General features: G+C 41.4%; 1 long non-coding RNA gene across 2 annotated transcripts in view; it reads left to right on the forward strand.

Annotated features, from left to right (window-relative positions):
- LOC127487343 (uncharacterized) overlaps positions 1-8,970 on the forward strand; it is a 31,627-nt gene extending 22,657 nt beyond the window's left edge. The window contains exon 6 of one of the 2 annotated variants that reach the window (XR_007914114.3): positions 8,293-8,970. This is a non-coding gene — a long non-coding RNA (uncharacterized LOC127487343). The remainder of the gene's footprint in view (positions 1-8,292) is intronic. The other variant, XR_016234203.1, reaches the window with a different exon arrangement.
- Positions 8,971-23,394: the final 14,424 nt, after the last annotated feature.

The following is a 23,394-nucleotide window of genomic DNA, read 5'->3' on the forward strand; positions in this document are numbered from 1 at the left end:
TACACAACACATGTGCCAGTCAACCTTCTTAGTTTCTTTTTATTTATTTTAAAGGCAGTGTGACAAACAGAAAGAGATCTTCCATTTGCTGGCTTACTCCCCAAATGCTCACAACAGCTGGAACTGGGTCAGGCCAAAGCCAGGAACCAGGAACTCCATCCGGGTTTTCTGCATGGGTAACAGGGACCCAAGCACCCAAGACAGCATCTGCTGCCTCACGGGATGCATTAACAGGAAACTGGATTGGAAGCGGAGACAAGATTCAATCTGTGGAACTCTGATATGGGATGCAGGTGTGCCAAGTGGAGGTTTAACCTGCTCCACCACAACATCTGAACCCTTAGTTTCTTATTGAAAGCCCAAAATCACTAGTATAAATGTTAATAGGAAGTTATAATTAATAAACCAAAGCAAGAAAAGACATAAAAGCTGAAATTCCCCTGTGACAAACAACCCCTGACTGTATACTGACTGAAGAAATGACAGGTCTTTTGAGTTAACTTCTCTATCTAATGCTCCAGGATTCAGGGCTCTGTACCCACCCGCAGGTCTCTGTAGTGAATATCACAAGCACTCCTTACAGATATTATGAGCAGGTACATGATACGTCCCCATCTTCCTGGTTAATCCCTGAAATTATTCAGAAAACTGCTATTCACTCTTCATGTTCTTAATAAAGAGGAAATAGGAGAAGGCATATTTTTTCTTCTGAGATGCTATATTTTTCTCCTGTGGGTATTGTGATATTCCTTACCTCTTTCTCCTTTGTTTTATGGTTGAAAAACATTTAGAATCACCCAGCTGGACTCAGTTCAGATGACCCCAATTTTGTTGGTGACATCCAAAGCGTTATAATCAGGAGCCAGTTGAACACATGCCTTCTCTCCATCAGGCCTGATCAAGTTACTATCTTTGGCCACATCAATGTCAGAGTTTCTTCACGGCCTGTTAGGTCTCGTGCCCGTTGGCTTGGGTATCCACAATGAACTCAAGTGCCCTGTCTCCTCTTTCCTTCTTGGCAGACTCAACAGTCAGCGGGATCTTGATCAGGGCATAGTAGTCAAGCTTTTTCTCCTGGGGATGCTCTTCACAGGGTATTTGGGCTTCCACCGGGGAGTAGCTTCTTGGGCCACCAGAACATGGGTGACTGTGGATGCCTTTCAGTGCTGCTTCCTTGACATTCAAGCTTTTGGTTTGACTTCTGCTTTGGGAGGGACAGCAGCTTCCTTTTTTTGCCTTTGGCATCATCTTAGTGAAAAAGCCACCATCTCTTTCTTGCTTCTAAGTTTTTGCTTTATAGAAAGTTGCTCTGGCTTCATTTGGTATTAGTGCTTCTAATCACTTCACTGGACACATACACACATGCTTTCCCACAGTATCTCCTCTGTCACATCATTGTTTTAATGACAATCTCTATAGCAAGAGAGATTGATCTATAGAGGGAAAGAAGACAGACGATAGATGGATAGATAGGTAGGTAAGTAGATAGATATTATACCCTTTGCTATATTTAAGTCCTTGAAAGCTTAAAATCTTTACAAAAATGCCCAAGACAGAGGAGAAAAAAATTATTTTACATGGTCTGTGCTTTTATCAGGAAGTGACCATACATAGTGTGTATTCAACACATTTCAGCAGTGCAATACCCACATTTCCTTCCTGAAATCAAAGCAGCTTCTCTTCCATGAATCTCAACAGGGGACAGAGCTCACCTCCTCCTGCAGAAACCTATAAGGCCATTTTTTTTTTTTACCTCTGCCAAACTATCAGTGGTTCATGAATACATCAAGTGTCCTCAGTCAGACCAACAAGACATCAGAATGTGTGCTGCCACCGTAACATCTGGTGACCATGGTGGCAGAGGCAGAGCCAGCCGGCACTTTCACTGTGCAGCAGGGGCAGTAGTAGTACTGTCCTCACCAGGATTCCTCATCTGTCCCTGCCCAGCTGCCAAGTATGATGATCCAGTCTTGCTGGAAATTCTGTGAGATAAGCAAAATCCTTTTGTTTGTATTTTCTGATAATTTTTTTCTTTTCCTTTATAAAGATTTATCAGTGCAACACATTCATGAAGTTTTAAAAATCTAACCAGATGAAAAGGTTTATGAAGAAAAACAACTATCCCCTGCTTGCTTTATCAGAACCTCTTATCCTCCAGCCATGCTCCCTAAAGGCAAATACTTTTTAACTTCTTTGTCTACTTATCTTCATGTTCCTATATAATAAGCTCACTCTGGTCATTTTATCACATCAGGCAACATCTACCAACTTCCTCTTGTGCAAGTTGAAGAGTCAGTTCTCCTATTCTTCCCTACTCACCCTCACCCAATCCTCCAAATACAGTTCTATAACAATTTTATTTAAATCAACATACAGTGTTCATATAATAAGGTCTATACAAAGTGTGGCACATTCTCATTAGCTTCTTTCTCCAACACATCAATTTTTTGTCTCACTTTTTTAGAGTCGCTAGTAGTTGTATATATTCCAATCATTGATATTTTCCCAAATGCTCAATTGTACAATAATTTCAGCAGGTTTTGTTCACCCAAATGCTCTATCATATCATATAATATCCTCCTGCTCCATTTTTTCCCTTGGAGATCTGATGTTTACCTACTAGTTCGCTTTCCAACTAGAAGCTTCCCTCTGATATTTGCAGGTACTTTGCTGTAAGCTTGGGAGGGCCCATAGCCTGGTAAGTTTCCTTATAGAATGGATGGTGGGAAGTCTGGTGTTTATTGGCAAACTCATAAGTCCGTGGAAGATTTTTCCTCTGGGGCTATTGGAGATTCTCAGAATAGAATCACCCATCTTGCCCACTGGGGTATACACTGACCTCTTGTTTTCTAGGGCAAGAGACTCAGGTACCTTGTACATCCAGCTATATTAGTTGTGGGGAACAGTGTAAAATGAAAATGTGAGGCCTTTGTTCCAAAAGCAAGGAAAATGCCAGTAAACATACTAATATACAAAACTTCACTTCTATAGTCTCTCTGACTTGTCATAGTTTTTTTATTTGCTACTTAAAGTTGTTTTAAGTAAAAAATAAAAATTTAAAATATTAGTTTGAATTGTATTGTTCATCTTTTTATTATGTGATGTCAGTTTTCAAGACAAAGCAAGAACATTTAATACAATCACTGGAATTATAAAATTTGTATTTCATAGCTTGTACAATACAATACAATACCGTAACAGGGAACTTCAACACCCCATTTTCATCAGTGGACAGATCAACTAGACAGAAAATCAACAAAGAAACAACAGAGCTAATCAACACTATGGACCAAAAGGAACTAACTGATTTCTATAGGACTTTCCACACCACAGTTGCAAAATACTACAGGGAAGTTATAACCAAAATAGCCTGGTACTGGCATGTGTAGACCAATGGAACAGAATAAAAACTCCAGAAATCAACCCACGCATTTACAACCAACTTATCTTTGACAAAACAGCTAAAATCAATCCCTGGAGCAAGGACAGTCACTTTAACAAATAGTGCTGGGGAAACTGGATTGCCATATGCAAAATTATGAAACAAGACCCCTACCTTACACCTTACACAAAAATCCACTCAAAATGGGTCGAAGACCTAAATGTACAACCCAATACCATCAAATTATTAGAGAACATTTGGGAAACTTTGCAAGACATTGCCATAGGCAAAGACTTCTTGAAAAAGACCCCAGAAGCACAGGCAATCATAACCAAAATTGACGAATGGGATTGAGAAGTTTCTGTACTACAAAAAAAAAAAAAAAATTCAGCAAAGTGAAGAGGCAACTGACAGAATAGGAGAAAATATTTGCAAACTATGCAATGGATAAAGGGTTAACATTCAGAATCTATAAAGAGCTCAAGAAATTCAACAACAAACCAAACAATCCAGTTAAGAAATAGGCAAAGGACCTGAACAGAAATTTTTTCAAGAGAAGAAATTCAAATGGCCAACAGATACTTGTAAAAGTGCTCAGGATCACTAGCCATCAGGGAAATGCACATCAAAACCACCATGAGGTTCCCCCTTACTCCAGTTAGAATGGCTCTCATACAGAAATCACCAGATGAAAAATCTGGTGAGGATGTAAGGAAAAGGTACCTTAGACCACTGTTGGTGGGAATATAAGCAACGTAGCCACTGTGGAAGATAGTATACTATAGTATACTACTATAGTATAGTATAGAGACACCTCAGAAATCTGAATATGACCTACCATATGATCCAGCCATCCCACTCCTGGAAATTTACCCAAACCAAAATAAATCAGCATATGAAAGAGTTATCTGTATCCCCATGCTGATTGCAGCACAATTCACAATAGCTGAGAAATGGAATCAAACCAGATGCCCATCAACAGTTGACAAGATAAAGAAATTATGGTATATATACACTATTGAGTACTACTCAGCTGTAAAAAAAAAATCCTGTCTTTTGCAACAAGATGGATGCAATTGAAAAACATTATACTTAATGAAATAAGCCAGTCCCAAAAAGACAGATATAGTATGTTTTCCCTGATCAAGGTGATTAATAGAGTACCTAAAATGTAATGTATTGGACAGAAACAGAAATTTTGCAATGCAATAATTGTTTACAGCCCTTGTCTCATCCATTGAGGAACAGTGTTTTTTTTTCTTCATACTATTTTACTTAGTGTATGGTTAACTTTATGATAACTAAGTAAACTGAAAATAGATCTTTATAAAATTAAGAGTGGGAATGGGAGAAAGAGGAGGAAGAAAGGTTGGAGCATGGGCAGGAGGGGCAGAATAGGGGGATGTGTCACTAAGTTCCTAAATCTGTATAAATGAAACTTGTTTAAAGTAAATACAATTTTTAAAATAAATAAATAAAGACAAATACAAGAGCATTTAATGCCATCACTGGAATAATAAAATTTGTATTTCAAAGCTTGTACTTGCATATATAATTCATTCTTAAGAAAATAATGGAAATACTGCACCCCAAAAATAAATAAAATTCAATTGTTTTTGTTTCATTTTTTGAAACACCTTCAGCTTAATAAAAAAAAGTGAAGACTAAGAAGAAAAGGAACTCTGAGTTGCTTTATCTTTCCTTTTTCTATTTGTCATCCTTTTCTTTATAGGTTAATTCAGGAAAGTTGTCGCTCCCCCTCTTCATGGAGGAACGACACTAAACCCTGCCTAGGCTTCATATCCGAGTCACGGCACCATTATGTCGCTCCCCGTCTTTGTGGAGGAGCGACACAAAGATAAAATTACTGAGGATTTCAAAATAACAACAGCAGAGCATTAAGGCAAACACAGGTTACGTCTGAGTACTGGGCCCCGCCAAAGAAAACAGCTCTGCTTCCCCACACATCACTATGCAGACTTTCTCTCAAAACTGCTTCCAGCACATGGCTTTTCACTTACAGTGGTGGCTGGTTTTCCTGAGGCTGTAACCTGTCCTATTCAGTCTCTTCTGAGGATAAATCTATACCTTGGACATTAAGCAGATCCAAGAGGCGTGGGCAGTAGGTCAGGATTGACAAGGGTCTCTGTGGAAGGAGTGTGGGTAGGAAGTTGTCACTCCTGACAGCCTACAAATGGGGAAGGAAAAGTGACAAGAGGTATAAAATACCAGACCAGTAGAATCCATCAGGGCTTCAAGAATTAATGTTATTGGCACATTAATTTCTTTCACTGAAGATCATTGCTTCTATTAAAGGAAATTTACACCTTAAAAATTTGTTAAGGGCCAGCGCCGCAGCGCAATAGCTAATCCTCCGCCTGTGGCGCCAGCACACCGGGTTCTAGTCCCGGTCGGGGCGCTGGATTCTGTCCCGGTCACTCCTCTTCCAGTCCAGCTCTCTGCTGTGGCCCAGGAGTGCAGTGGAGGATGGCCCAAGTCCTTGGGCTCTGCACCCGCATGGAAGACCAGGAGAAGCACCTGGCTCCAGGCTTCGGATCAGCGTGGTGTGCTGGTCGCAGCGGCCATTGTGGGGTGAACCATAGGAAAAAGGAAGACCTTCCTCTCTGTCTCTCTCTTTCACTGTCCACTCTGCCTGTCAAAAAAAAAAAAAATAACTTTGTTAAGTCCGATGTTGTGAAAACTTGTGATTTCCCCAGTGTTTTTGTTGATATAATGGGAAGTAACAAACCCTGGAGTTGACAGACTTCACATTGAATCCTGGTCTGATACTCTCTAAATGTAGCTATAGCTTTGCTTTTCTCATCTGGAAGTAAACACAGATAACAATACCTAATCTCCTCATTGTAAGGGTAAAATGAAAATTGGAATTATATAACATAATGCTCAGCACAATCTTGATGCATAATGAGTGTTAGTTTCCTGCCTTGCTTTTGATATTATTAAAAATCTTTGTAAAGGTATTTAAGTGAAGAAAATGTCAAATTGAAAATGATAGATCAACAAAGATTTCTTTTGGTTTTATTTCTTATATAACTTTTAAAGATTTATTTATTTGTTTGAAAGGTAGAGTTACAGAGACAGAGGGAGAGAAAGAAAAAATTCTGGTTCACTCCCCAAATGTCTGCAACAGCCAGAGCTGGGCCAAGCAAAAGCCTGGAGCAGGAACTCCATCTGGGTCTCCCATGTGGGTGGCAGTGGCCTAAGCATTAGCAGGGAGCTGGATCAGAAGTAGAGTAGCTGGGACTCAAACTGGCATTCGTAAGGGATGCTGGAATTGCAGGCAGCAGCTTAATCAGACCCTGTTTTTTGTATATTTATTTGAAAGGCAAAGAACCAGAGACAAGGGAGAGCTCTCACCAGCTAGTCACTCTCCAAATACCCACAGCAGATGGAGGTGGTTCATGCTGAAGGTAAAACTTGGGGATTCAAGCCAGGAATACAGCTTGTAGGAATACAGCTACTTGAACCATCGCTGCTAGATCTCAGAATGTGCATTAGCAGGAAGATGGAATGGAAATCAGAGCCAAGACTCAAAACCAGGCACTTTTATATGAGATGTGGGCATCACAAGTAGCATCATAACTGCTAAATCAGCTGCCCGCCCCATCAACCCAGATTTCTTTTCCTCACTGGGCAATGAATAATAGGTGATATGCAAACATGTGATTTTCCTTATTACTCTAATGATTTTACATATATGTGTGGTATTACATGATAATGTATAACTGACTTTCAATTATACATTGTATAATATAAGCTTCAGCAAACAGTAAGGAGCCATTTTGAAATTCTTATAACTTCATTTTTTAAGATATTCCAAATGTTTCTAAATGGACATTTAGAATGCCACTGTTTATTTTGAACATTCAATAGTTTTATATTTTAACATTTTAAGGTGTACTCCAGGTAGCCATAAGGTATGTCTTTTCATATTGCTGTCCAGCTCAGGTCACTGCACCGTGGCTATCATAGTGCCTTGTTGTAGTTCACTCCTGACCCATGTCCATACTGGGTTCCAGCAAGCACATCCTCAGTGCATCCCAGATCCTCCCTCTCAGCAACCAAGTTCTGCTCTTTTAACAGGAATTTTAATGACTGTCAAGGAATGCTGAAAAAAGCTATCTGAGAATCTATGTGTGTATTTGTCACTGGGTCAGGATTTAGAGTCAAGTAAAGGAGTGCGGCTTCCTGGTTACCAGATTTTCAGTGCAGCCAGAAGAATACAGCTCTGTAGAAGCCTTAGAAAGGTACAGGGCATGTTCCATGCTATGTAAAATGGTAAGAAAACTAACAAACTTAATGCAAACTAGTACATGACTAAGTGCCCAGTATGTGGTGCTGGGAGTAAAGTCAATGTAAGAATGCTGGAAGGTGTTAGAAGAGCTCACTGTGAATTGTGAGGCTGAGAAGGTGGGGATTTAGCCAAAGAAGATGAATCCAAGACTTCACATCAGCAGGGCAGTGTTACCTCACATAAAAGCCATCATGATTCTCCATGTTAGGAGTAATCCTGGAATACATACTCATGATGCAAATGAATATCGATTTGGTGACTTGCCTTTGACATCATAAAAATCTATTATGAGAAATGATGACTTCAAGTGCAAAGAATAGCATAGAGCTACTTGACTCTCACTGGGAAGCATGAGACAGGCCATTCTGCTCTTGTCTAGCTCCATCTGTCCTGCAAAAAGTGAATGCTCCCTGTACCACCACAAAGTTTCTTCACAGGAACTTGTGAAAGGGAGAGGAAACTCTTCCAGGTGTTCCAGAACTTCAGAAACCTCACATCTCCCTGTTCACAAGTTTACCTAGAGGTGGCCATGTATGGACTTCCCCATAAAGAAAAAAGAGAATGTTTGACTTTTATCATTTATGTGTTCTTGTAGGCATTTCCTGCAGATATCTTGTTCAATGATGACATTTCACTAGCACACTGTCCAACAGTACTGTGGCTGCCACTCATTGCACAGCTGAAATAGCTGGACCACAAGGCAGCACCTGCCTACAGCTGCACGGATCATCAGAAGCAGGAACAACTGCGAAATTCCCAATCCTCTGAAGAAGCATCGCCCTGGAGAACAGGAAGTGTCAGGAAAAGCTCCCAATCTTGCTAGCAGCCCTTGCTTTTGGACAAGCTTCTTGGCACACTGCTTTACAAAGTGATGTGGCTCCCGTTGTGTACGTGTGCAGAATGGTCCTGGAGTGGCCTCTCCTATTTTATGATACACAGAAATAGCCATGCCTGCATCAAGGCAAAATAACTGCACACTTTTTTCATTCTTTGGATTTGCCCTTGGAAACTGTCATCTACTAACAGCAGCTGGATGATTTTTTTAATGGACTGGCACAGAAAGCCTTGTATTTGACTCACTGGAACTGACAGTATTTTCTTTGGTTAAGGACCAAATGGAAACTATGGTTGGTTTATGAGACACAGGAACTCTATTTTGAGAAGGCATCAGACACCAAGGGACATGACCGGTGTTCTCAGGCAAACCTGAGTCAGATAAGCCTTTTTTTAAAATTCCCAATTTCAGTCCAAAATAAACTTCTCTAAGGTTTAAGCCGGTGTGAAATGTGTGATGTTCTTCCTTCCAGCATCCCCTATACTTGTGGTGACAAAAGAAGGAAGATAGAAGTGCTTAGTGGCCTTTAAAGGATGTTTGTGAAAATAAGAATGAAACATAACACCTACTGGGGATGTTAAGGGAATTAAGATTCTTACATCAGAAAAAAAAGTAGTCCTTGGGAGGACATTAATCTTTTTGAGTACATAAAAGAGTAAATAGGGAGCTTGCACTGTGGCACGGTAGGTTAATCCTCTGCTTGCAGTGCCAGCATCCCTTATGGGCTCCAGTTCTAGTTCTAGTTGCTCCTCTTCCAATCCAGCTCTCTGCTATGACCCAGGAAAGCAGCAGAAGATGGCCCAAGTCCTTGGGCCTCTGCATCCACATTGGGGACCTGGAAGAAGCTCCTGGCTTCTGGCTTCAGATTGGCACAGCTCCAGCTGTTGTGGCCATTTGGGGAGTGAACCAGCAGATGGAAGACCTTTCTCTCTGTCTCTCCTTCTCATTGTCTGTAACTCTGTCTCTCAAATAAATAAAAAAAAAAGTTTAATAAAAAATTTAAAAATAAGAGTAAATAGCTTCAAGGTGCCATCTGATTTTCTATATTAAGGACAGAACACAAATGACTACCACTTAGTTTTTGTCCCTGTAACCAAATCACACAATAAGAGAGGTGTAGCTAGACATTAAATCTGGATTCCTCCTTCTTCCCTTTCAGTGGAGGTGCTACTGTGTCAGGTATAACAGATGACTTACAGGAAAGGAAACAGACCCCACATGCAGAGTTTGCAAAGGAAAACTCTGAACGTTAGTTGTTGTTACTTTTGAACCCTCTCACTTATTTCGAAAATATGAGAGGAGGGACAAAGCAGAGGAGTGAATGGCAATTAGTGAAAGAGCCTTGTGGAGATGGCAGTAGCTGGGCTACTATGGTTTGTATGTGTTCCCCAACAGTTTAGGTGTTGGAAACGTAATTGCCAAGTCCATGTGTTAATGGTATTTGGAAATGGGACCTCTAAGAGGTAATTAGGAAGTCATGAGGGTGGCCCTCTATGATGACATTAATGGCTTTAAAGGAAGAGGAAGAGAGACTTGAACTAGCGCACTTGCTCCATCCCACCATACAATGCCCTGCACCAGTTACAGTGCAGCAAGAAGGCCCTCACCAGAGGCTGAGTAGTGCCTGGATGTCCTGGTCTCCAGAACCATGAGCCAAATTAACTTCTATTCCTTGTAAATGATGCAGACTACAGAATTCTCTTGTAGTCACAGGAAGCAAAGACATGTGCCTTGAGTCTGCCCACCCAGAAATGGTTGGAGGGGAAAAGAGGGCACCCAGGAACTTAGGCAGGGCCTTGTACAGGACCATATGAAGATCTTGAAATGGGTCTGCCTTGGTCTGGAGATACAGAGGATGGTTCCTGATTTGTCCTACAGGAAGCTGAAACAGTTCGTGGGGGGCAGACCTGAGGTGGTGTTGGGATCAGCCTTAACTCTTGGATATGTAAGTTATGCTTGTGGGCCAGGTATGACATAGGAGATTTGCACCGGGTCTTGTACATGATGATGGAATGCAGAGGGGACAAACTGTCAGAGATTAAACCCACCAGACTACACTCCGACTTCCAGTTAGGTATGATTTTTTAAAAAGCATCCTGGCTCTAAAAATGAAAACAAAATTGGAAGTTTTAAGTAAGACTTAGAAAACAGAAGAAAATAGCTTGCTTACTCTGAATAGATTTGATCAGAGCAAAACAAGATGAAGAAGAAATCAGTTATAAACTTTATAGTGAGGTCCCATCATAGATGGAAATAAAGAGAAATTAAGAGTTTTGAGGCAAGGCCAGCTGTCAGACAGGTAGAAAATATGATATAGCTCTTGAGAAACGAGAATGCTCCCAGAACAGATGGGCGCACCTCTGAGCTTTATAAAGCATTAACTAGCTGTTTAAATAAATCCTTAGCAGATGTTTTCAATGCAATTTTGGAGGTGAAATGGAAAAAAAACAAAGTCCAAGGCACAAGGGGAATTGATATCACAAATAAGAGATTCCATAGAGTTTTTCTTTCTTTTTTAAATTTGCCACAGTATTTGTAAAAGCAAAACAGTAAACACATTACCCAAATCTGCAATTAAAGTAATGCATGTTGCAATATTAGTCTTTAAATGAAGGAAAGAGACATACTTAAAGATAGCTCAGAGTGAAAGTTACATGGTATGCACAGCTATTCATCTGGGACCAAAAATGCAAGCAGACATCCATATCCACATTGCTCTAGGTAACTGTTTTATTTGTTATAGTACCCTATTTATAATGAATAAACTCAAAAAGAACAAGATAAATCAAAAAGAAAAAAATGAAAGATGCCCATGGGTCTGTATTGAATGCACTGATTGCCAACACTGTATTAAAAAAAATAAAGGGTGGCCTTTTGGCACAGTGGGTAAGCTGCTGCTTGGGACACCTGAATATCATGTAGCTAGATTTGAATCCCCAATTTCAGCTTCTTGTTAATGCTCACCTGGAGAGATAGCAGGTGATGGCTTAAGTACTGGGATCCCTGAAACTCACATGGGACACCTGGATTGAGTTCCAGGTTATGACTTCAGCCCAGCAGGTCCTGGCTATCATAGGCATTTGGGGAGTGAACCAGCAGAAGGACGATTTCTGCTTGTCTGTTGGTCTCTCTCTGCCTTTCAAATAAACAATAACTTTTAAAATGTATATATATATATATAATATTTATTTATTTATTTGAAAGTCTGAATTACACAGAGAGAAGGAGAAGCAGAGAAAGAGTGAGAAGTCTTCCTTCGCTGGTTCACTCCCTATTGGCTGCAATGACAGGAGCTGTGCCGATCCAAAGCCAGGATCCAGGAGTTTCTTCTGGTTCTCCCATGCGGGTGCAAGAGCCCAAGGACTTGGGCCATCTTCTACTGCTCTCCCAGGCCATAGCAGAGAGCTGGATCAGTAGTGGAGCAGCTGGGACTTGAACCGGCACTGCAGGCAGCGGTTTTACCTGCTATGCCACAGCGCCAGCCCCAAAGTATATATATTTTTAAGAGAGGCAATTGCATGGAAAATGACAGGGACAATAAGCATCCATGTGATGGCTCACATGCATGCAATCTTAACTAGGGCAGCAAATGTTTATCAAGTGCCGTGCCAGGTAGTGCACTAGGGACACAGGAAAGAAGATGAATTCACATCCACTCCCTGCCATCCATGAAGTGATCTTCCTTAATGACTGCTGTCCTCTCTCACTAGGACCTACTGTTCATGGATTCAACCCATAAATGGTTTCATGCCCGCACCTGCAGCCACCAACCTAAACATGGATGAAGAGAAGTGTACTAAAGGTGGAGAGCTACAGCAATAGAGTGGGAGGCAGAAATGAAGACTCAGACTCTACCTGAGAGAGAGGCTTAAGTTCAGAAATGAAAGAACATTGCTCCAGAGGATGTAAAAACCACACATCTAACCACTTATCCCTTTAATTTCAACATGACTATAGGTCATTGTCGCTCCCTGTCTTCATGGGGGAATGACACTAAACCCTGCCTAGGCTTCATATCCGAGTCACGGCACCATTATGTCGCTCCCCCTCTTCGTGGAGGAACGACACAGGACCCCGCGTTGTTCTTTCGTCTGCTCGGCCCTCCCCGGGTTTGCTGCTGGTTCTTCCCGGGTTGGCTGCCGTCCCTTCCACCTCGTGGAAGGGCGGTTCCCCCTGGCCACTTTCCCCACTTCCGCAGGGGAGCGGCACACCGCCGGCCGGCTCTCTTGGGGGCTGCACAGGTGTTCCTCAGGTGTTCCCCTTAGATGTTCCTGGTGCATGTTGTCTCTCTCCTCCTTTATAGTCCTCTTCCGCCAATCCCAACTCGGCTGCCCACACGCCGAGTACGCTGTTCTCCTCCAATCAGGAGCAGGATCAGCTCCTGGAGGTCATCACTCAAGTTGGCAAGAGGCAGCTGCGTAGAAGCTGTTTCCTCCTCTCCCAACGCCATATTGTGGGAGAGCAGATGCATAGAATAAGTCTTAATTCCAGTAACTCAGTCCAGTCCGGGTTGCTCCCCACAGGTCATCACTTTGGTGGGAGGATCCAGACATAGGAAAAGGGGAAGGAAAATAACATCTGTGCCTATGAATGCATTGAGCAACATTGCATCCAGGAATGACAGACATCAAAAGGAAAGAAGGACAGAATGGAATTAAACCTACATAAAATTTCATTTTTGACAATTCAAGTGGTCATTGAACTAGCACAGTGGCTTGCAAAATGGAGTTTTGTCCGTAAATAGCCTAGGGTTAAAACTGAGGCTTCCTCAGCCACTAGATTTGTAACCTCTAAAGTTCATTTTCTTCATCTGCAAGTGCAAAAAAAGGAAGGAAGGAAGGAAGGAAGGAAGGAACAGGGCCCAGAAAGAGTATCTGAAAGGACTAAATCGGAGAAGGCACACCCAGTACGTTTATCACAGTGTGTGAACCTTATTTGAGAACTCAATAAATGCTTTCTATTATTATTATCATTATTAAACCTCTTACAGTGAAGTTAATGTCTGCATTTTTTTAAATCCAGATCTCTACCTTTCCGGCTTCTCAGGGCATATTGTTTGCAAAGCACTGTGGAATTTATCAACTAACTATTCAAAAAATCATCACGAAGCATCTACTATGTGGAATACTTTGTGCTGCAGAGATAAAAGGGAGCAGACGTCTAACTCCTGCCTTCACGGAGTTCAAACTTTGGGAGAAGAGTTGCTCTAGAAAATGTGGTCTTGCTGACACCATTCTTGGCATCAGAGACTCATGAGTGGGTCCAATAATGCTAGCAGAATAAATAAGAAAATCTTCCCTATGTGAAAACTAGAAGGGGAAAAAATGGTCCTAAAAACTTCACCCTGAGAGGGGGAGGAATGTTTATCCAATGCCAAACATTCCAGAGCAATTCAACTCCACATCCGCAGGCCTTTCCATTCCAACTCCATTTCTCTGGTGCATTTCTCTTCCTGACCTCCCCTGTGCGGTTGTAATCCCTCAGCTCCAGCACCTATCACTCTTGATGACTCCTCCCTGAGCTCCTGACAGCTAGGCTCCCACACCTCTCCAACCTGCCCTGACAGGGCGATTCCCTTTATCTCCTTCTTTTCCAAACTGGGCAGTTTCCCCAAGGCACAGCGGTTCAATGCATTGTTTTCACCCAGCAACAGAGATGTTCCCAAAGCAGACGCTCCTAATGCATCAGGTCTTGCCATTTCTTCTGCCAAAAATTGCATCTTGTTTTAACCAATTATAGGTCTCAAACATACTGTTTCTCTCTTTTTTCCCTCAGGCTGGCACCTCCACCAGAGTGCCTTGTCCTCACTGTAGGACTCCTCAAGGATTGTCACTGATTTTCACACCCTGATTTTAGGAACCTTAATGTTTTGTCGAATTTTTTGTTTCCTTTCATGTCCATCTCTCCTCGAGAGTAATTTTATGTCTTGTACTTTGGGATCTCTGTGGGGAGCAACTCGGACTAGACTAAGTTACTTGAATTAAGACTTATTCTATGCATCTGCTCTCCCACAATATGGCACTGGGAGAGGAGGAAACAGCGTCTATACAGCTGCCTCCAGTTCAACCAATAAACAGCAGGACCTGCTCCTGATTGGAGGAGAGCAGCGTACTCGGCGTGTGGGTAGCAGAGTTGGGATTGGTAGAAGAGGACTATAAAGGAGGAGAGAGACAACATGCACCAGGAACACCTGGAGAACATCTGAGCAGCCCCCGAGAGAGCCGGCCGGCGGTGTGCCGCTCCCCCGCGGAAGTGGGGAAAGTGGCAGAGGGAACTGCCCTTCCACGGAGGTGGAAGGGTCGGTAGCCAACCCGGGAAGAACCAGCAGCAAACCCGGGGAGGGCCGAGCAGACAAAAGAACAGCGCAGGGTTTAGTGTCGTTCCTCCACGAAGAGGGGGAGCGACAGATCTCCACATCTTTCCTATTGTACAATCCAAAATAGATGTTTGATGAACCAGTGTTTAGGTTACCAAGGTTTTTTTGTTTTTTTTTTTTTCATGCATTTTCTTATTTGACATTCACAGAAGTTGAGGTTTTTTTTTTTTTTTTTTTCAGACTGTGAGACAGGTAGAACAGGTTTGGGACTTTTGCTCAATTGTCAATTGATAAAACTCTAAGAAATATTCAGAAGTGACAATCTGGGTGTCTAAAATAGAAATAACACTAGTCATCCCTCAAATTTTGCAATATCTTCACATTGTCCCTTCTGTCCACTAAGGCAGGTGACCTCTGAAGACAGGAAGAAAAGCAAGAGAAACTCATTAAATAATAAAAGTAAATCATAGAGTAAGAAAGCAGGAGGAGTTTTCAGGTGTAATACAATAAATGAATCTAGTTCATAGCTCTCTATTCATTGGTCACCCCCCAAAAATTTTACTCCCACTGATTTTTAAATTTGTTTTCTATCCTCAAAGCAAACAAAAATGCTTTCATAATTTATGATCAACTTATTCTTTTGCGACTTATAATTCTTGGTTCAAATTTTCAAAATGTTATTCAGGATTAATTAAATAACAAACCTATATACCAGGTAGGACACTGCCTATAAGACTCATGCATGGTGATGCCTGGATCATCCAAATAGAAAAACGTACTCCTTTAAGCCACGCAAGCTCTCGGGGATGTCACCGGTCATGGGCAGAGAGGCAGATTCCCGCGCAGCATTGTGGGAGGTAATGAATGGCTGGCCAGATGGTGCCTGTCAGAAGGTGTTGACTTTTTAGACAACTGGGACTGTTTCCTGGGAGTAAATGAGAGGTGCAGCAGGAACGAATTGCATCTCAATCACACAGAAACAGACAGATTTGCTGCTAATGAAAATAATCACAGAGCCAAGCATATTTTTTCTTCTTTTGATTATATTTGCTTGTTTTTACCTGGTAGCCATAGAGAAGGTTCTAACTGAAAATATAGTATTCATATTAGACTATTCAAAGTAGTAAATATAAAAAGCTGAATATAAACTCTTGGCAATCTGAATTAGGAAATACAGTACCAACTGGAACAAGGACAAATAATATGAAATAATGATCAACTATGCTAGAGTTATTAAGTATTCTGACAGCTACACTATGAACTACTTGAAAAGAAATGGAAGTTGAAATTTATTAAAGACATTTAGATGTTACTGAAAGAACAAGTCAAATGCCAACATGCACTGAGGATGTCCTGGCACTTTTGACGTGCTAATATAATGCATCTGAAATAAGCAAATTTTACCAGTTTGACCATTTTCATTTGATATAATACACTCACTGGCATCTTTGGTGGATAAGCCCTAATAGGCAACATTAACCTTTTAGCAGATACACCAAATAGGAAACGTCATTGACTTTCTGTTGTTATAAAAAATGTTACCTAAATATTTATCTGCCTATGGTGGTTACTGGGAGTTGAATACAATCAGTTAAATAAACGTTATTGCCAAACTGTGTGTTGGCAGTTTGTTCCAAGTGACAGAAGCAGCAGACTGGACAACACTGCTTCTTACCAACTATGTTGTTACCTTGGGCAAGTTATTTAACCTCTCCATGCCTTGGTTTTCTGGTTGTCATGAAGATGACATGAAATGAATGAAAAAAGATTTAACACAGTAGCTGCATGAAATCCACACTCATAAAAATTGCTACTTTTTCCTCACTATAGAAAGCACTCAGTCCATTTTGTCCATTTGTTTCTTTTCTGCTTTTCTAACTCCTTGATGGTACACTCTGGGTAGCCATGCAAACAGCCTTGTAGATATTCAAAGCTATTTCCAGGAATTTACTTCACTTATTACCTAATAAGAAGCAGTAAGCGTAGGAGTAAAATATTGAGATATTGAATATTTTGATATCATGTTTTGCCTCTTGAGTCAACTCCCTTCCCCTCCATGGACATGGGTCAATGTAATGGATTTTTCAATTACAATTTCTTCTATGCCTTGGGAATTTTCTAGGGGCATTAATTTCTGAGAGAGCTAAATAATGCAGTCAGCAGAAACATGTACAATTCCACATTGCTAGCACTGACGACCATATGTGTCATTTCCTCCTCTTTAAACATGATTTTTATTAAAGATTTATTTTATTTCTTTGAAAGACATAGTTAGAGAGAGAGAGGTAGAGACAGAGAGAGAGGTCTTCCATCCACTGGTTCACTCCCCAGATGGCCGCAACGGCCGGAACTGTGCCGATCCGAGTCTCCCACATGGGTGCAGGGGCCCAAGGACTTGGGCCATCCTCTACTGCTTTCCCAGGTCATAGCAGTGAGCTGGATGGAACGAGAAGCCAGGACTAGAATCGACACCCATATGGGATGCTGACGCTTCAGGCCAGGGCTTTAACCCACTGTGCCACAGTGCCGGCCCCTAAACATGATTTTCTTATTTCGCTATGAGATGTGCATGAGATTACCTGTGTATACACATTGTTCATTACAGGAGGCTAGGCATTTATTCAATTCCCACCCCTCTCACATTAAAAATTGAGCAACTAGCAAGATTGGACCAGATTTTTTGTTTTGTTTTGAACCACAATAACAAGTGTATAACCTTATTTCCAATATAATGAATAACAGAATGAAAGATTTTGACAGCTTGTACATGTGTATAAAAGAAAAGGGAGCTAGGGCTAGCACTGTGGCATAATAGCTTACGCCTCCACCTATGGTGCAGGCATCCCATATGAGCACCGGTTCAAGTCCCTGCTGCTCCACTTTTTTTTAACTTTTATTTAATAAATATAAATTTCCAAAGTACAACTTTTGGTTTATAGCGGTTTTTCCCCCCATAACCACCCTCCTACCCGCGAACCATCCCATCTCCTACTCCCTCTCCCATCCCATTCTTCATTAAGATCAACTTTCAATTATCTTTAAATACAAAAGATCAACTTAGTATATACTAAGTGAAGATTTCAACAGTTTGCACCCACACAAAAACACAAAGTATAAAGTACTGTTTGAGTACTAGTTATACCATTAATTCGCATAGTACAACACATTAAGGACAGAAGTCCTACATGGGGAGTAAGTGCACAGTGACTCCTGTTGTTGATATAACAGTTGACACTCTTATTTATGGCGTCAGTAATCACCCTAGGCTCTTGTCATGAGCTGCAAGGCTATGGAAGCCTCTTGAGTTCACCAACTCCGACTTATTTAGACAAGGCCATAGTCAAAGTGGAAGTTCTCTCCTCCCTTCAGAGAAAGGTACCTCCTTCTTTGATGGCCCGTTCTTTCCACTGGGATCTCACTCACAGAGATCTTTCATTTAGGTCATTTTTTGCCAGAGTGTCTTGGCTTTCTATGCCTGAGAAACTCTCATGGGCTTTTTCCAGCTGCTCCACTTCTAATCCAGCTGCCTGATTATGGCCTGGGAAAGCAGTGGAAGCTGGCCCAAGTGTGTAAACCCCTGCACTCTTATGGGAGACTCAGAAGAATCGCTCCTGGCCTCATATCATCCCAGCTCCAGCAGTTGCATCCATTTGGGGAATGAACCAGCAGATGGAAGACCTCTCTTTCTGTCTCTCTCTCTTGTGGGGAGCAACTCGGACTGGACTGAGTTACTGGAATTAAGACTTATTCTATGCATCTGCTCTCCCACAATATGGCGCTGGGAGAGGAGAAAACAGCTTCTACGCAGCTGCCTCTTACCAACTTGATTGACTGAGCTGCAGGAGCTGATCTTGCTCCTGATTGGAGGAGAGCAGCGTACTCGGCGTGTGGGTAGCAGAGTTGGGATTGGTGGAAGAGGACTATAAAGGAGGAGAGAGACAACATGCACCAGGAACATCTAAGGGGAACACCTGTGCAGCCCCGGAGAGAGCCGGCCGGTGGTGTGCCGCTCCCCCGCGGAAGTGGGGAATGTGGCAGGGGGAACTGCCCTTCCACGGAGGTGGAAGGGACGGTAGCCAACCCGGGAAGAACCAGCAGCAAACCCGGGGAGGGCCAAGCAGACGAAAGAACAGCGCAGGGTCCTGTATCGTTCCTCCACGAAGACGGGGAGCGACACTCTCTCTCTGTAACTCTGCCTCTCAAATAAATAAAAAAATATTTGCTTTAAAAAAGAAAGGAAAGGAAGGCAAAAGAATACTGAACTCAGAAGCGGACACTAAAGATGCTCAGCATATTGTGGTGCCACATGATTAGCATGCACAGAATACAGAGAAGATGCTGTCACTGGTCATTGTGCACAACATTTAGTTCAGCCAACTTGGAACATGAGGTTCAATGCCCACCATTTAACCACGAACTTTAAAAATCATTTTATCTATCTCATAAAAGTCCCTGGTTTTTAAAATTTACCTAAATTTCAACTCAAGATGTTCCATTACAAGACAAATATCCTTAATGTTATTGCAAAAGCCTAGAATTCTACTGAAAGCATCATTGACTAAATGAATGTGAAGACAGTGATCTGTGCAGTATTATCTATATTAAAAAACAACATTATTTCAACTTATTTATCTCTCGGCATGCCTCTCTCAATCCAATCTTTTAAGGTAGTTCACAGCATCATTAGTAAGAGTCACACGCAGCAGTAAGACCCAAGGATACTTACCATCTTGATTATTTTCACACCGAGAGTAATGCATGTATAATTGCTAACCAGTTGGCCTCCTAACTCCAATCTATTAGGTTTGTCACATGTCCATTAGTACCACTTACAGAATTACAAGTGCTTCACTCACAGACATTTTCAGGCCACCTCTAGGTACTTAGGAATGTTTACTTGCATACTGTGTGAATCAATCATTAGAAAGATAGACAGAATTCCACATAGAAGTATCAGATATACATATGTCAAAAGGAAGTTGAATTTCAATAAGATTTTCTTCCTAAGGACCCAAGATTTTCACACTCCAAGTTCAAAACTAAGTTCTGCTTGATCATGAACCTGTTTCTCATCAAGGAAACAGCTTTCTCTGCATTGTACTCAAACATGATCTACAGAGGAAAAGCAAACTGAGAACTGAGAAAACACTCAGGATGATTGGGCCCAAAATCTATCTTAGTTTCACATGTTTGTATTTAATAGCCCTTTATGCCTCAGTTCTATTTTTTACTTTGCATTTGAAGACTGAAGTAAAGAAGAATTGCATATCAGCAGATAATGACATTAACCAAGGTATTCATGGGACAGGCTACAAGCGAACAACCTAATGACACCTGAAGCAAGAGAAATTCAGGGTGTACAATTCTCTATGGCTCATCAAATGAGGCTGAATAGAATAAAACTGAAATTCCTTGGCTTTTGTTCCACTTATGACAGAGACACTTATACTTAAGTAACTGTTTAACCTCTGAGTCCTATGACCTTCAGTATATATATGTCCCTTTCCTCATCCTTTAGCCCAAGATCCTCTCCAATTTACCAAAGATTTCTTTTTAAATTATTTTTTAATTTATTTTAAGGAATACAAATGTCATAAGTACAACTTTAGAAATATAGTCATTCTTCCCACCATATCAGCTCTCCCATGCACACTCCAACCCCTCCTCCTCCCTCTCCCCTTGCCAGTCCCATTCTCTATTAAGATTCCTTTTCAATTAACTTCGTACACAAAAGAACAACTCTATAATTGCACACACACACACACACACACACAATTTGGGAACTGGTTTTACAGTTAATTCTCAATATAACTCATTGAAGACATAGGTCCTGTATGGAGAGGTAAATTATGTCAGTGACCACCTTGAAATGAGCTGCCTAGGCTATGGAAGCCTTTTGAGTCCACAAACTCCATCAGAATTTCGACAAGGCCATAAGAAAAGTGGAAGTTCTCTTCTCCCTTTAGAGAAAAGTACATCCTTCTTTGATGGCCACTTACTTCCCCTGGGGTCTCTCTGACAGAGATCCTTCATGTAGAACATTTGAGGTCTCTCGCACAGAGATCCTTCATGTAGAACATTTTTTCACATAGTGTCTTGGCTTTCCATGCCTGAAGTGCTCACATGGGCCTTTCAGCCAGACCAGGAAGCCTTAAGGGCTTATTCTGAGGTCAGAGTGTTACTTAAAACCATTGTCATTCTGTGAGTCTTCTATGTGGACTGCTTCCCATGTTGGAACATTCTCTCTTTTTAAATTCTATTATTAATATCTATCTATTATTATTGCCAAGCACTTGATTTTATTTATATGATGACTTTAACACTTAATCTTATCTGTATGTTCACTTTAACACTTAATATGATCTCTTTAACAATTAAGATGTCATTTTTACCACCAATTTTAATGGGATTTGAAGTCCTATGACAATTTTTTAAACTATACCATAGAAATGCATGCAGAACTATAAAGATTTACAGTTAAAAACTTCCTCCTGCCCTCTCTAATTCCCACACTTATTTACTGAGATCTATTTTCAATTGAATTAATGCACATATGATTAACTCTATGTTAAATAAAGAGTTCAACAAGTAGTATGAAGAAAAAAAAAAGACGAAAAAACAAAGAAAATGGAACTGTTCCTTGATAGTAAAGACAAGGGCAGCTTAAGTCATCCTTTTCAAAGTGTCGATTTCACTTCTATAGATTTTGTTTTAGGTGTTCTATTAGTTCTCACAGATCAGAAAGAATATATGGTATTTGTTCCTTTGGGTTTGCTTATTTCACTAAGCATGGTGTTTTTCAGATTCATCCATTTTGTTGCAAATGACTGGATTTCATTTATTTTTACCACTGTGTAATGTTTCACAGTGTACATATCCCATAATTTCTTCATCTGGTCTTTGGTTGATGGGCATTTAGATTGATTGCATGTCTTAGCTATTGTGAATTGAGCTGCAATAAACATGGAGGTGCAGATAACTCTTTTGTTTACTGATTTCATTTCCCTTGGGCAAATTCCCAGATGAGATGGCTGGATCATATGGTAGGTCTATAATCAGATTGTTCAAGTATCACCATACTGTCTTCCATAGTGGCTTTACCTTTGTACATCCCCACAAATAGTGGATTAGGGTAACTTTTCCCTCACATCCTTGCCAACATTTGTTATTTATTGATTTCTGTAGGAAATCCATTCTAACTGCAGTGAGGTGAAACCTCATTGTGGTTTTGATTTGCATTTCCCTGATGGCTAGTGATCCTGAACATTTTTTCATGTGTCTGTTGGCCACTTAGATTTCCTCTTTTGAAAAATATCTGTTTATGGCCAGTGCCATGGCTCAATAGGCTAATCCTCCCCCTGCGGTGCCAGCACACTGGGTTCTAGTCCCGATCAGGGCGCCGGATTCTGTCCCGGTTGCTCCTCTTCCAGGCCAGCTCTCTGCTGTGGCCTGAGAGTGCAGTGGAGGATGGCCCGAGTCCTTGGGCCCTGCACCCGCATGGGAGACCAAGAGAAGCACCTGGCTCCTGGCTTTGGATCAGTGCAGTGCACCAGCTGCAGCGGCCATTGGAGGGTGAATCAAGGGTAAAGGAAGACCTTTCTCTTTGTCTCTCTCTCTCTCACTGTCCACTTTGCCTGTCAAAAAAAAAAAAAAAAAAAAAAGAATTAAAAAAAAAAGGAGGCCGGCGCCGCGGCTCACTAGGCTAATCCTCCGCCTAGCGGTGCCGGCACACCGGGTTCTAGTCCCGGTTGGGGCGCCGGATTCTGTCCCGGTTGCCCCTCTTCCAGGCCAGCTCTCTGCTGTGGCCAGGGAGTGCAGTGGAGGATGGCCCAGGTGCTTGGGCCCTGCATCCCATGGGAGACCAGGAAAAGCACCTGGCTCCTGGCTCCTGCCATCGGATCAGCGCGGTGCGCTGGCCGCAGCGCGCCGGCCGCGGCGGCCATTGGAGGGTGAACCAACGGCAAAGGAAGACCTTTCTCTCTGTCTCTCTCTCTCACTGTCCACTCTGCCTGTCAAAAAAAAAAAAGGAAAGAAAAATATCTGTTTAAGTCCTCAGCCCACCTCTTAACTAGGTTGTTTGTTTTGTTGTTGTGGAGTTTCTTGATCTCTTTGTAGATTCTTGTTATTAATCCTTTATCAGTTGCATAGTTTGCAAATAATTTCTTCCATTCTGTCAGTTGTCTCTTCACTTTCTTGACTGTTTCTTTTGCAATACAGGAAATTCTCAATTTGAAGTAATCCCTAATCAATTTGAAGTTCTTTCTCAGCTGAGCATTGTTTGCTTATACAAAGGCTGTCGATTTTTGTGTATTTACTTTATATCCTGCTACTTTACCAAACTCTTCCATGAGTTCCAATAGTCTCTTAGTGGAGTTTTTGGATCCCCTGTATATATAGAATCATGTCTTCTACAAATATAGATAGTTTGATTTCCTCCTTCCCAATTTGTATCCCTTTGATTTCTTTTTCTTACCTAATGGATCTGTCTAAATCTTCCAGTACTATATTGAATAGCAATGGTAAGAGTGGGCATCTCTGTCTGGTAC

The sequence above is a fragment of the Oryctolagus cuniculus genome, chromosome 5 (assembly GCF_051225735.1).
Source record: "Oryctolagus cuniculus isolate XC-2025 breed Fujian yellow rabbit chromosome 5, ASM5122573v1, whole genome shotgun sequence".
Classification (NCBI taxonomy): domain Eukaryota; kingdom Metazoa; phylum Chordata; class Mammalia; order Lagomorpha; family Leporidae; genus Oryctolagus; species Oryctolagus cuniculus.